At 39.1% G+C, this 14,838-nt stretch overlaps 1 non-coding gene across 1 annotated transcript; it reads left to right on the plus strand.

The window, feature by feature from the left end:
• The first annotated feature begins 5,357 nt into the window (after positions 1–5,357).
• On the plus strand, positions 5,358–5,429 carry B0P05DRAFT_t78. Its single transcript has one exon. It is a non-coding gene; the product is annotated as a tRNA-Trp (tRNA).
• The last annotated feature ends 9,409 nt before the right edge of the window (positions 5,430–14,838 follow it).

Genomic DNA, 14,838 nt, shown 5'->3' on the forward strand with positions numbered 1-14,838 from the left:
TCCCTAAACGACTATATTAATGGTTTTATGGACATCATTGCTGCTATCCCAGGAATTACCGAAGATGAATCATGCGACAAGTTTATGCGCGGGCTCTCTAACCGGGATACCCGTTCTCAAGTTCGTCAAGCCCAAAGTACTAACTTGAGAGAAGCCATTCGTGTCGCAATTGCACACGACAGCGCTATACATGAAAATCCCACTTTTTATCGTCGAAATGTTGGATTTTTCAATGCCAACCGTTCTATTCCACCAAGGAGACCCTATGCCGGCGAGCCAATGGATTTAAGCGTGATGACCTCCTCTCCTCGACAAAACACCCGTTGTCATTACTGTGGCAAAATTGGTCACATTCGCCGTTTTTGCAAAATGCGTAGTGAAGATATCCGTCGAATGGAGCAAGACCGCTATCGCAAACTAAACAAGAATAATGGTGCTAGTTCGTCAAAGGATTTTCATTAAACCTAGTTGAGGAACAGGAAGCTCAGCTAGGTGAAGATTCAGAAAATCTTCCTGCAAGCGATGACTATAGTAACACAACTTGTTGTAAATGTTTTACTCAAAAGTCAAATAAAGTTGAAGATTACACACCTTATTCTGATACTGATGACAACGACGATAATAATGATTCTATTGTAATCACTAAAGACCAAGACCCCGAGGAATTTACAAAAACTGAACACGGCGTTGTTACTGAATTAGTGCCTATCATTCATCCAAGTAAAGGGCTAAAAGAAGAGTTTCAGTATTTGTCTGAACTAAACGTAGTCGCTACAAAACTACCTCTATACCATGGCAAAGTTGATGGTACTAGTCTAGACATATTGATCGATAGTGGCGCAAGCGAAAACTATGTGTCGCCCAGTGTAGCAAAGCATGCTGTCTCTTCTACTCCTGTTTATGATCGACGAGTGGAAACTGCTGGTGGCGAAACAACCGAGATTAATCAAAAGGTCGAAGTATTTTTAGACTTACAAGGTTTCAAGACCAAGGTGACAGCCTACGTGTTCCCCACTAAGTTTGATGTAATTCTAGGTCGAACTTGGTTGAAGGATGTCGATCCGCGCCCTGACTGGTCCAACGATACTTGGTATATACAGAGTAAAGACAAGAAACAGCAAGTTGAACTAGTTCCTCGAAATGACTACCGTCAAGGACGTCCTACAATCCCTCAACTGAACTACTTGATATCAAAAAAACAGGCGGAAAAGAGTATTCGTAGAGGAGCTGAGAGTTACTTGTTGTACGTAAATTCTGCTGAAGTAAACGAAAGAAATCCTATGGTTGTAAAAGAAGAATACTGGGATAAAATAGTGAAAGAATTCTCTTCAGTTTTCAAGGATGAATTACCTGGGCTACCTCCGGAGCGTGACGTAACTCATGTCATCAACACGGGAGAAGCCAAGCCTATCAGTCGCCCTCCATTCAAAATGAGTCCTGCCGAACTAGATGAACTGCAAAAGCAGATCAAAGAACTGCTACAATTAGGCCTGATTCGTCCAAGCGCTTCGCCTTGGGGAGCACCTGTTCTATTTGTGAAAAAGAAAACTGGAGAAATGCGAATGTGCATTGATTATCGTGCTTTGAATAGTGTAACCACTCGGAACAACCACCCGTTACCAAGGATCGATGAATGTTTAGATCGCCTGCAAGGTGCCACTTATTTTACAAGTCTTGATTTGAAGTCGGGCTATCACCAAGTGCGCATCAATCCAGAAGATGTGCCAAAGACGGCGTTTAACACCAGATACGGACAGTTTGAATTCTTGGTTTTACCATTCGGACTTACCAATGCTCCTCCAACGTTCCAAAGCTTAATGAACAAAATCTTGGGTGACTACTTAGACAAATTTGCTTTGGTTTATTTGGATGACATTTTGATTTACAGTAAATCACTAGAAGAGCATAAGCAACATGTACGCATGGTATTGAACAAACTCAAAAATGCCAACCTAATCGCAAATCTAAAAAAATGTGAGTTTGGTAAACGAGAATTGACATTTGTTGGATTCGATATCACCTCCAATGGTATCTTACCTAGTCGTGCCAAAATCAAGGTATTAAATTCATGGCCTGCCTTGACCAATGTCCAAGAAGTCAGATCTTTTATTGGCCTAGCTCAACATTACCGACGTTTCATTCCGGGATTTGCATCAATCGCTTCTCCTTTGACTGATCTCACTAAAGGCACTGGTCCTAAACGACGTCCTATTGTCTGGACTAAGGAGTGTCAAGAAAGCTTTGATAAAATCAAGACAATGATGGTCTCTGCCCCTGTGCTACAAGCTCCTGATATGAATAAGCCTTTTAGAGTGGAAACAGATGCATCTGATTTTGGTTGTGGTGCTGTGCTTTTGCAACCCGATGATAAGGACCCTCCTGCGTGGCATCCGGTAGCATACGAATCGAAAAAATTCTCCTCTGCAGAACGTAACTACCCTGCTCAAGAGCGTGAATTGATGGGGATCTTACATGCACTTCGTACTTGGCGATGTTTTCTTGATGGTTGTCGCGGAGGCTACAAGATCTTGACTGACCACCTTCCCAACTGTTACTTGAGGTCGCAAGATAAAATGAGCCCAAGATTGGTGCGTTGGATGAACGAGTTGGAGCTTTACTCACCTACTATTGAGTACAAGCCTGGTAAAGAAAACAATGCAGCTGATGTATTGTCTAGAATCGGTGGCCCTGAATCTACTAGTGCTGAGTCGTCCTTAGAACCAGAATTCTTATATGCTACTTGGACAATGAAGAATGCACCAGAATCTATCCAGCTGGATTGGCCTATGCTCTATCTTGATCTGAATAGAGTTAAGTCTGCCGAATTAAGACACTATCTAGAAAAAAAGCATGAGAAATTTGTGGTTAAAGATCGTCGTGTCTATCGTTTGGTTCAAGTAGATGACAAACAAACAACAAAGGCGGTTCCTTTCGTACCTTTTGCTTCAAGGGCTGATCTGGTTGCTCGCTATCATGAGGCGAATGGTCATGCTGGTTTCGAAACCATGGTTAAGCTTTTTACACCTCGTTTTTGGTGGCCAAGTATGAAACGTGATTTGAAAGATTGGTTGAAAACATGTCCTGCATGTCAAGTCAACAGCCGACCTAGCCATACCCACCATGACGTTATGCACCCCTTAAAGATACCTACTGCCTTTGACCGATGGCACCTAGACTTCATTGGCGAACTACCTTTGACCGTAAAAGGAAACCGTTGGTTATTAGTCGCTGTTGACTATGCAACTAACTGGCCAATTGCCCGTGCCGTACCTGCCGCCACTAAGGAAGCTGTTGCCGATTTCATCTACGAAGAAATCATGATGCGTTTTGGTTGCCCCTCTGAGGTATTGACGGATCGAGGTTCCAACTTTAACAGCGAATTGGTCAACGCTTACCTGAAAAGAGTAGGTGCCCATCATAAACTAACCTCTGCCTACCATCCTCGTACTAATTCTAAGGTGGAACGCTTCAATGCTGTGATAAAGGGCATGCTTAGAAAATATGTGAACGGCGCACTGCATCGTTGGGATGATTTTGTTAACGCGGCTCTTTGGGCTTCAAGAATACGAGTACACTCGACTACCGGTTACAGTCCTTTCTTCTTAACTTATGGCCGAGAACCAAGACTACCCGGCGACCCATTAGTGCCTTATCTTGATAAAAAGACATTTGCTGATGAACGAACAATCGCTGATTTGACTTCAAGGGAATTAGCAGATTTGGGTCAACACCGTGCAGCCGCAGAATTCCGAATGAAAGCTATGGCTGACAAAGACAAGGAGAGATGGGACGCTCAGATCAAGAAGGTTGCGTTCGAAGTTGGCGATAAAGTGGTTCTCACGCATGAAGGCCGTTATGGACTAGAACCACATTACAAAGGACCCTACATTATTGTTCAATCTTTCCCTGATTTCGGTACATACAAGCTACAAACTTTAGCGGGTGAGCCGTTAAAATCATTGGTCCACATAGATCGATTGCGCTTAGCTAATGGACATTCATCTTCTGAACCCTGGTATGACCCTACAACTGCTCGACAAGAATGGCGTTCTGTCATGACAAACATTGGACGTTCAGCGGTGGTACCATCTATTCCCCCTCAATTGGCCACAAATGACATAATTGAAGAGACACCTATCGATGCAACTGCTACCATTCCTGAACCTACGGCTGATGAAGTTGATCCCAGTATTGACCATGTTGATCCTGTTGATACAAATGACTCCATACCTATCATTGACTCAACTAGCACAATAATCACTCCTATTAGTTCGACACCACGCATAGAAAATGCAACTGGTACACAGGTATACGACTCAAACTCACCATTCTTGCCGACCTTGGATTTACCTGACCAAGCTATGTCTCCTACCATATACAATCAAAGCCATTCTTCGTTAAAGGTATCTTCTCCTGTCTCGAAACTGGCAGCTGAACCTGTTATAACAAGTGATGAGTCCCCTTTGGACATTAAACACGACAATGTCCTACCTACTACAAACAATTCACAGATGCTTTCTGTCTCTGCACCTCCTTGCGATTTCGCCATAGATACTACTGAACCAATATCTATTGCCAATGACGAATTTGTCGACGCTCAGGAAATCCTCACAGACTCTGCACCTAATTCGTTAGATCTACCTGATTCCGAGTTTAACATTGACATTGATGTTGACGATGCTGAGGACGTGGATGACTCTTTTACAAATTCTACTACCAATCCGATGTCGGTTTTGTCTGGTATTCAAGACGCGTCTGCTCCTTGCTCCTCATTTACAGTACCTCCTTCTAACCAAGCTTCTAATGTTCAGAGACGAACATCAAGCCAGGAGGGGGGTAATGTCACAGAAAATAGCGATTCCAGTAAGAAACAGCCAATTGAAGTTGAATATAACCTTCCAACAAACTATAATCCGAACAAACGAAGGTTTAAACCACAAGTACTGAACAAAAGAAGAAAGAAAGTCCGCCTCAACTTGATTCGCATTAGTAAAGCCAAGCACACTTTAGATTCGTCAAGACAGAAACATCAATCAGCTTTAAGTATTTAATTACTTCCTTCTCCATATGTTATAGTTTATATATTTTAGTACAATTAGAAAACATATAAATACTGTGTTATTGATACTTGTAAGTTCTTCATCTTATACTTACTGTATCAATACACAGGTAACATTACATTTATTATAAATAAAGATCTTATACTTACTGTATCAATACACAGTTCCTTTCTGTGACGTCACGTTATTTCCAGAATATTTCCCAGTGAATCTATTGGCTAAGAAACGTTCTATTGTCTCGTGACTTGACTATAAGAATACAAACCTAAGTAAAATATCAAATCGACAAATTCATCAAGGGGGTTAGCTTAATTGGTAGAGCGTCAGATTCCAAATCTGAAGGTCAAGAGTTCAATCTCTTACTCCTCATCTTTGTTTTTCTTGTTTATATCTCAAGCAACTGATGCAGAAGTTTTTTTCCTTATTGATAAAATCCTAACATTTGACTTATTGTTGCTACTGTTACCGCCAGGGCTTGATTTTTATACCGATGTTACAGGACAAAGGTAGAGATCGCAGTAACTTGTAGATATATAAAACAATAAATATAACAGTGCCATAGGCAGCAAGTTATATGTAATGAGCATCAGGTTTCAAGTCGTTCGACTATGTTATTTGTATAAGTAAGAGAAGATACAAAGATACAATATAATATAACGTATAATGATCAAATGTAATGCAAGATCAAGGGACCCAATTAGACAAATGATATGATAATAGTCTAGTTTAAAGTATAGGACAGTACAAGTAAGGTACGATTGTAAGTCTAAGGTAAAAGTATGGATTAGATGTCTCTGTTTAAGCTGAATTGTTCTAGTATTTATATCTATTCTAAAACAGTCATATTAAACTTTCGAAGATATATTCAAGTCCTTTCGGAATAATAGTTTATGGATTATTATCAAAAGTAATATATAACTGTCGATAATAATAAAGTAATCTCTCTTCTTGTGTTTAATTAGATCATAAAACAAGGTTACTATTAAATATGTAAGTATACAGAGAGCGAAACTATTTACTATATTGTTATCATCTATATCGTCTACTAATCATGACTGCTCATGTTTGATAATTTTAGTAACGCTTTTGTTATGTCTTATTTTGATTGTTGCTGCTGTGACCAAATCAGAAAATATCTATTCAATGTAGATTTTAATAAACCCCAAGAGAATTGATATTCTAGAAATTTGTTAAACATTTTTTGCAAGATAATAGCTTTATTGCTACTTACAATCAACAAAAATTCTACATCTTATATCATGTTGCATCCTATGCAACAATTGTTCTTTAACTCTTTCACTCTTTTCTGATTTATCATTAGTTGGAAAATTTTTGTAAATCAGTTATTAAGCATTTTTAGCATTAATGATTTGTAGAGTAGTTTCAATTGATTGGCTATGTTAAAGTCACTCAAGTCACTTTCTGGTATAATGTTTTTCATATCTTGATTGCTCGGGAATAGAATTGTTTCACAACAAGGCGATTAAATGTGATCAGAAAATAAAGACAGATTTTTTTTTTTGTATTGAATGAAATTTTATTAGTAAAAATAAAAACATTGAAGGATGGTCAAGTGTACACAGAGTGAAGTGACTTGCCATATAATTATCTTTTGTATTGTCTATTAAGCAGTTTTGTTCTTCATTTTTGATGTCTTGAGTATTTCTTTGGTGATTCTTTGGAAATTCTTTCAGGGTCAAAGGGCACTCCATGGAAATGTTGTTGGAAATGACCGCCCCAGATTGATCTGATAATTGTCGCAAAGAAGTCAAATATATTGATCTTGACATCTAAGTTGTAAATGAGGTATCTTGATAGTGTGAGATTTTTAAGATCTTGGAATATTCTATCTGAATCAATTTCGATTGGGTAGCCAAGGAACTTGTTGAATATATCTTGCCAAATCATTGCCTTATTACCACAAGAGATCAGTAGGTGTTTGGCATCTTCTATCTCATTGCAACTGACACATCGATCATTTTCGATGTCTTTTATTTTTCTTTGGAATAGGAATTCTCTGCTTGGGATTCTGCTGTGTATCATTTTGAACCAGATGTTCCTCGCGGATTGATGCATTGGTGCCTTATAGAATTGTTTCCATTGACGGGACTTGATGTTGGCGTTGAAGTCGCTTGGCATTTGCAATGGAATGTTCTCCAGCATTATTCTTCTGACGCCTTGGTTGTTCAGGGACAAAATTTCACTGTTTTCATATTGTAGCTCCTTCAGATACTTCTTAAAGCCCACACAGTGCTGAGTCTCTCCTATGGTATTTTGTTCGATATGTCGAAGAAAGAATTGCTTGAACTGTAATGTATTGCAGGAAGTGTATCTCTTCAATTTTGCTAGTATTACTGGTCTATTACAATGGAGTTTGCTTTTGAAGGCAATACGGTTGGTTGTTAAGTCAAGGTTAAAAAAGTTGAACTAGGCTTTTCTTTGCGGTTGGACTGCCAATGAATGTCAGCTCAGCGTTGTCTTCCCAGTCTTTGAAAACAGCTGAAAGTGGTAGGGTCATACAATCGATAGCTGATAATGATATTTGGGCTTCGTCTTTTGGTCTACAGAATTTTGTCAAGGCATCCATTGTTTCAAAGATCGGTCTAAGTGCACCCTCCTTGTTCACAGATGTTTTGTATTTAGAGTTGGGGAAGAGCACAATGGATTCAAGGCTTGGGTCATTTGTTTCAACTTGAAGAATGTATACCATCATATTATACAGGTACTTTGGGATTCGTTTGAATTGCTCATAGTTGAGCAGAGCTTCAATATATCTCATCTGTAGAGATCCTTGTTGGGCAAACAAGTTTAACAGTCCCAGACCTCCTTTAGCCTTAGGCAGATAAAAGACATCCTTCTTGATTTGCAATTTCTTCTCATCGACTGTATATTGGTAAATGATTGAGTTCAAGGTCGAAAGTACAGCTTTGGGTAGTAGTGTCAATCTAAGCACATGCCATAGTTTGGAGAGTATTATTGTGTTGGCTATATTTGCCCTACCGTACATAGAGATATTTCTTGTTTTGAAAAAGGCCACTTGAGCTCTGATTCTTCCAGTCATTTCGGCCACAAACACATTTCTCTGTTGTTTTGTTACGTAAATTGGGTATCCAAGGTATTTGATATAATCAGCACTGTTGTAGTCGTACCATTTCATACGTTGTTGGATGTACGTTTTCAACCTTACCCCAAAATATCCATTCATTCTACCTCCATATAGTGGAAAGGTGTGATGTTTGGGTTGTGAATGAAGATAGAATAGAAGATAGAAAGAAAACAAAGAAATACAGTGAGACTGTTCAGTACTTCTTTATTACAAAAATAAATTGATTGTTCTAAAATATATCTTTTTCAGGTTGTCTTTTATACTACCTGATTTATTGACTAATTATGATTACTGATTATTGATTACTTAACACCTTGACAGCGTGTGCCTGGGAATTGATTATATAAATTCTCCTTTAATTCTCCTTGTTACCTAAAAGGTACAATTATGGTTTCCTTATTTGTAAATATCCATATTATCCCAGTTACCGTTATTTACTGTCATTATACAGTGCTTACTTTATATTTATAATGTATAGTGCTATAAGTGATTATTCATTTATATGATGAAAGATTATTTATTATATTTTGTATTGAAAGTGCTCAGATCACCACAAATATCTTTGATATGGAGAGAACATGTTAACACAATCTTTATCTGGTAGGCCGGACCACTTGTCAAAGTTATATCCTTCTAGTATGTTTACCTTTGATATAAAATAGAACAATTAAAATTAAAACAAAGGAAGATAGCAGACTGTAAAAACTATCAATGACACACTAGAAAAATATAATTTAAAAATATAATGTATAGGCACTAGTAAGCTTCAAAGACAGAATTTGAAGGAAGTAATGAGCAACAAGATTTTTGTAATTAATCAGAAAGAAAAAACTCTCTCTTTTATTTTGAGTAATCAAGTACCCTTTTTAACTTTCAACAAACACCAATGATATAAATAACAATAGTGATTTCAACAAGAATTTAGATCTACATCTAACTATACGGACTATGAGAGTGACACAATGTGAACAATCAACTAATTCAGCCTTGATAACTTATCAATTCGTAAGAATATCAAAGTACGGCCTTTCTTGAGTTAATCGCCTTTCCAAATAAACTTTTCTTGAGGGAACACAGGTTTGACAACAGAACAATAGACTATACAGCCATTAAAAACAGAGCAATCGTGACACCAAAGATAAACAATTTGAAATAGTAATCACCAAGAACACCAAAGATAGAATACATAAATAAATAAACGAATAAGATAAAATAAAGTAGAAGAAGAAAAGAAAATAAATAAAACAAGCAAAAATAAAGAAAGAATCAAATGAAGGGATAATAAAAATAATTAAAGTAATCAAAGAATACTTGTCAAGAGCGAAAGTACAATCTGTCAATCAAATTTCATACCCAGAGCATCTTTTTCTTGAATTTCCCCAGAACGTCTCGCGAAACTTACAATGCTTGTGATTGGCCGAATCACTAAAGCACTTCGATTGGCTCAAACTTGTAACCGCCATAACTCTACCAGTTCTGACCCGATTCTTACCAAAGTTATACCAAACGACAGCTACTTCATTCCTTGATAGACCAACACCTTCAGAAAGACAAGTTACATATACAGATCAAGAGCTATTCAACAAATAGAGTACCCAAAAGCAACAACAAACAAATCAGACACACGTCACGTTCCGCCCCGCAAGCTTGACGTACTCTATTACAATTTAACAGAGGAAAACCGTGTTCACAGGAACACCTTTTCTCGCTTCTACCCAACGTCTAAACTGAGCATCAGCTTCTGTAACCAAGACATCAGGAACTAAACGACCAACTTCAGAACGACTAAAAGGCTTCAAACGATCACCGTTCACCGGATGCTTCAGCCTCAAACTGTTTTTCCCTGTCAGATAATATGTACCAGAAGCACTATTCACCGACAATACAGTATACGGACCTTCCCATCGATCACTAAACTTACTTTCCGCCACATCAACTCTTAGCAGTACTTCTTCACCAACTTCAAACAACCGATGAAAAACCACCTTTCTATCATAACGCTTCTTGTTTAATTTCTTGCGCTCATCAGATTTCTTACGCGCTTCGTCACGTATACCAGACATCATATCCTTGATCTTCACCACACGCTCAACCACGCTTCTTCTTCGTTACCCTCCACATAGTCCAAACTAGGTGGCACCCACACAGCAGGAGTTCTCATTTCATATCCGAACAGCAAGAACGACGGAGTGTAACCAGTACTAGAGTTGACGGTAGATCTCAGAACCATTAAAGCTGCGTCCAAAAATAAATCCCATTGTGTCGACCTACTATCATCCCTAGCCAATTTAGCCAAGATAGAACACAAAGAACCATTTAATCGCTCACACATTCCATTCGCTTGAGGTCTGTAACTAGTAGTCATGGTAGACTTACACCCCAATTGTTTTAGGAAATGTTGCACATAAGTAGAGATAAAATTTTGGCCTCGATCAGTATGACAATAGTTGGGTACACCAAATATCTTGACCACCTCAGAGAAATAGAATTCACCAGTAGTAACTTCATTGATTTCAGATACAGCCTTGGCAACGGGAAAACGAGTTAGATTACAAATACCCGTCAGGATATAGCGGTTATTTCTATCCGTAATAGGTAATGGACCTACAGCATCACAACTAATCGTAAAAAAAGGATGTCGAGGAGTCTTGACTATCACCGCTGGATTGGATCTTGTTGCCTTTATACGTGCTCTGAATTGGCATGTCTCACAACCATGAACCACCGTAGTGACAATGTTCCTTGCATCTTTCAACAAGTAAAACCGTACAACTTTATCCAGTGTATTTAGAATACCCAAATGTCCTTCTTGATGAATTCGGGTCACCACCTCAAGAGCATTTCCTTCATGAAGAACTTCACGATTTGACTTCTTGTCCAGTAGACGACCATCATCATCCAAATAGAAACGACTTGCTTGATACTTTATCTTCTTTTTGACACTAACACCAGCATCATTAGGAAAGGTACCATCCGTTAAGAAATAATACAGAGATAAAAACCAAGCAAAGGTAATAGCCATAGTAAGATACAATTAAATAATAAGACCAGATTATTTAAAGGGGAGTAATCCAACAATATTAAGGTAAGCAAGAAAACAATAATATTAGTGAAAGAAAAAGCACACATTTATTTAATACAAAATATAACTATATATATATATCTTTTTGTGAAATAAAACTGAAAACCAATTATGACAATGACTAAACTAAACTAACTCTTCAATGTTGTCTCCACGATCAACAGCTTCCTTGTAATCTTGAATAGAAATAAATCTTGAGAGTGGATCCGCTAGATTTTCTTCAGATTTCTTGAAGCAAATGTCGAAATTATACTCTAAAACCATAGCAGCCCATCTTGTGAGTTTCATCGAATTTTTGGCAGGACGAAAAATGTAAGCAAGGAATGATGGTCCACGACCAGGAGAAAACGACGATTTCCCTTCAGAAAGTGTTTAAAGTACGTTATACCCCATGCGACGCTCATGGCTTCCAGATGATGGATATGATACCTAGTTTCCGCACCACGCAACCCACGAGAAGCATACGAGACCACCTTTTGATTAACCAAGTTTCTAGATCATCCACTTGCGTCAAGACAGCACCTAACCCCTTGAGACTGGCATCAACGTATAGAACAAAAGCACGATCCCTATCAGGGTACGCTAAACAAACAGCAGACGAACATAATGCCTCTTTAAGCCTTTCAAAAGCCTCTTCTTGCTCAGGACCCCAAACGTATTTAACATTCGTCCTTGTCAACCTTGTCAGACTAGATGCAATAGAAGCGAAGCCTTCCACATATTTACGAAAGTAGTTGCAGAGACCCAAGAAACTGCGCAACATGGACGGGTTCGTAGGACGCTCAAAGGACTTGATCTTGTCCAAATTTCTAGGACCTGGCATAGCACCTCTAGCAGATAAGACATGACCCAAATATTCTGTAGATTCTTGCCCGAAGAAACACTTCTTCCGTTTCAACTTCAAATTTGCCGCTTGACAGGCTTCAAATACCAATTCCAGATGTTTTGCATGTTCTTCCATATTCTTGCTATAAATCAACAAGTCATCAAGAAAAACCAAAACAAATTTACCAATATAAGCTTTAAATATATCAGATACCACTCGTTGGAATTCAGATACCCCAGAAGTAATACCCATTGGTAGAACCTTGTAACGAAAAACCCCACGTTTGTGACAAATGCCGTGTACTCGGCATGTTCTGGATTAAGTGACAACTGATGATACCCAGAAGTACAATCACACGAAGAGAATACTGTAGCGCCAGCAACGGCCTCGGTTAGTTCAGCCACGGTAGGAGTAGGAAAATTGGTACATAGGATCATCTTATTAAGCTTACGATAATCGATCACACAACGCTTAGTGTTATCACGCTTATCTACCAAGAATGACGGTGAAGAGAAAATACCGGTAGCTTCTTCTATCAAATCGAGTTCAAGCATCTCATCGACGTATTGATCCATGATTTCTTGATCTTCCCAACTCAACCTAAACGCTTTGGACTTGATTGGCACCGCACCTTCCTTCAGATATATATCCATCTGATAACCCTTTATCCTAGACAAGCCAGACACCTCCGAGAAACAGACCTTGTATTTGTCCACAACCGGCACTAACAATTTAGGTAGACCTTCAGTAATATTTGCTGCCGTAAAATCCTTAGGCTTCTCCAAAGGTAGATCACCCTCACCAGCCAGACCTTCATCCAAAGACTCAGTGTATTTTTGGGAAATAGCCACATGATAGACCTTTTTATCCACTTCCGAAACAGCAGGTAGGTGTGTCGTATAACACTGAAGACGAACAGAACCACTAGTAGAAGGAACTCTAATAGACGAATCCGACAAATTAATCTCTACACCATAAGCCTGAATCCATGGTACACCCAAGAGACACAACTTGTCATCTTGTCCGTTATCCGAGACACACATATGATCAGGACGCAATTTACCGGCAACACAAATAGGCACATCCATGACCACTTCACTTTTAGTACTTGACTTCTTGTTGTTAAAACCAATCAAGTGAAGACTATCACCATTTGGAGTCAAACCCAACGAGTCTACTAAAGTCTTGGAAATAACTGATACGCTTGCACCGGTATCAAAAATAGCTTCAACTGCTTGCCCATTAATACTGATAACACCTCTAAGAGGAGAACTAATTTTCATCCTATTCAAATTATAAGGATATCTATAAACTGATTCTACTTCACTCAATTCCAAATCATCAGATTCATTCTCTGAATATACTGAACCAAGATCCACGCTTTCAGAATCATATTCTCCTGAAGAAACATCAGTATCATAACCATCAGACTCAGTATCTGCTTGATCAACCACATTGACACCTATTCTAGACACACCGGTAGTAGGACCAACACTTGAACCAACAACAGGACCAACAGCAAGACCAACACCTGAAACAACACCACGAACACCTGGTTGTGACAATAGATGGCGTCGAGTTCGTTTAGGTCGTTGTAACCTAAGGTCTCTCAACCCATCTACCAAATCCCTAGCAGCATCCTTGTCAATCGCAATCCAGTCAAGCATAGATAGACCAGAATTTTGACGACGTAAAATCTCCCAGACATTGACCACACCAGTTTTTACCGGCAACCGACGCACCTTGTTTCTTTTGCGTTTCTTCTTAGCCACCACCTTGGCACCTGCACCTTGTTCTTCAACCACACCAGTACCAGCACTATCCACTGAAATAACAGGGCGAACAACCGGCACAGAAGGACCACCACCAACCACAGGAAAACCAGAACCAACAACTGGTGCAGTAACTCCAGACACCAACCCTTCAGTAACCACCCTTTTATTGGCTTCAGCACCAGTAGTAGAATTTGTATCTCTAGTGCGCTTGACACCATAAATTTCCTTGACTTCAGCGTCAGTGAGAGTATCCACCAAGTTAACACCATTTGTGGCAGAGTTCAGAGGCTTGTTAACGGGAGTATCAGTCGCCTCTTTTACTGATACTCCCTGGCTTTTCCCGACTCAGTACTATCGCCACGAGAACCAAGTTGTACCGAGTTACTACCAGTAGCAGGATTTTTTTGTTTCTCTAAGAAATCGGGACACTCCGTTTTCCTATGTCCTTCTTGGTTACAAAAGAAGCAAACAAGACCACGACGAATTGGGGCAGCACTATTTCTACCAGACTGAACTTCACTGGTCAGTTTAACCAAATTAATGCTGAGTTTCTCCAATTTATCCACTAAAGAGAGCATACTAGACACAGAAGCACCATCAGACACACCAACAACAGATCCACCAGAAGCACCAGACCCACCAAGAGAAACTTCAGAGACCATGGGTACACCAACACCACTAACTGAGTACTTGGCAAAACTTCGTTCAACTAACTTGGCCTTTTCTTTGGCTACTTCAAAGGTCTTTGGAGTACCTTCCTTCTCAATCTCACAAGCAATGCCCTTGTGAATAGCGGTCAAGAACATACGGACTTGTAGACTCTCAGACTTGTTATCCAAGAAAGAAAATAGTTCTTGCATTTTCAAAGCCAAGTCTTCAACCGAGGGATAATCAGGACCTTGCTTAATATTTTGGAGCTGATACCACCATTTATCTTCCTGATCTTGAAGATAATGACCACGGAAAGCAACCACAAAATCATTCCAAGT

The sequence above is a fragment of the Gilbertella persicaria genome (assembly GCF_025201335.1).
Source record: "Gilbertella persicaria strain CBS 190.32 chromosome Unknown B0P05scaffold_35, whole genome shotgun sequence".
Lineage (NCBI taxonomy): Eukaryota > Fungi > Mucoromycota > Mucoromycetes > Mucorales > Choanephoraceae > Gilbertella > Gilbertella persicaria.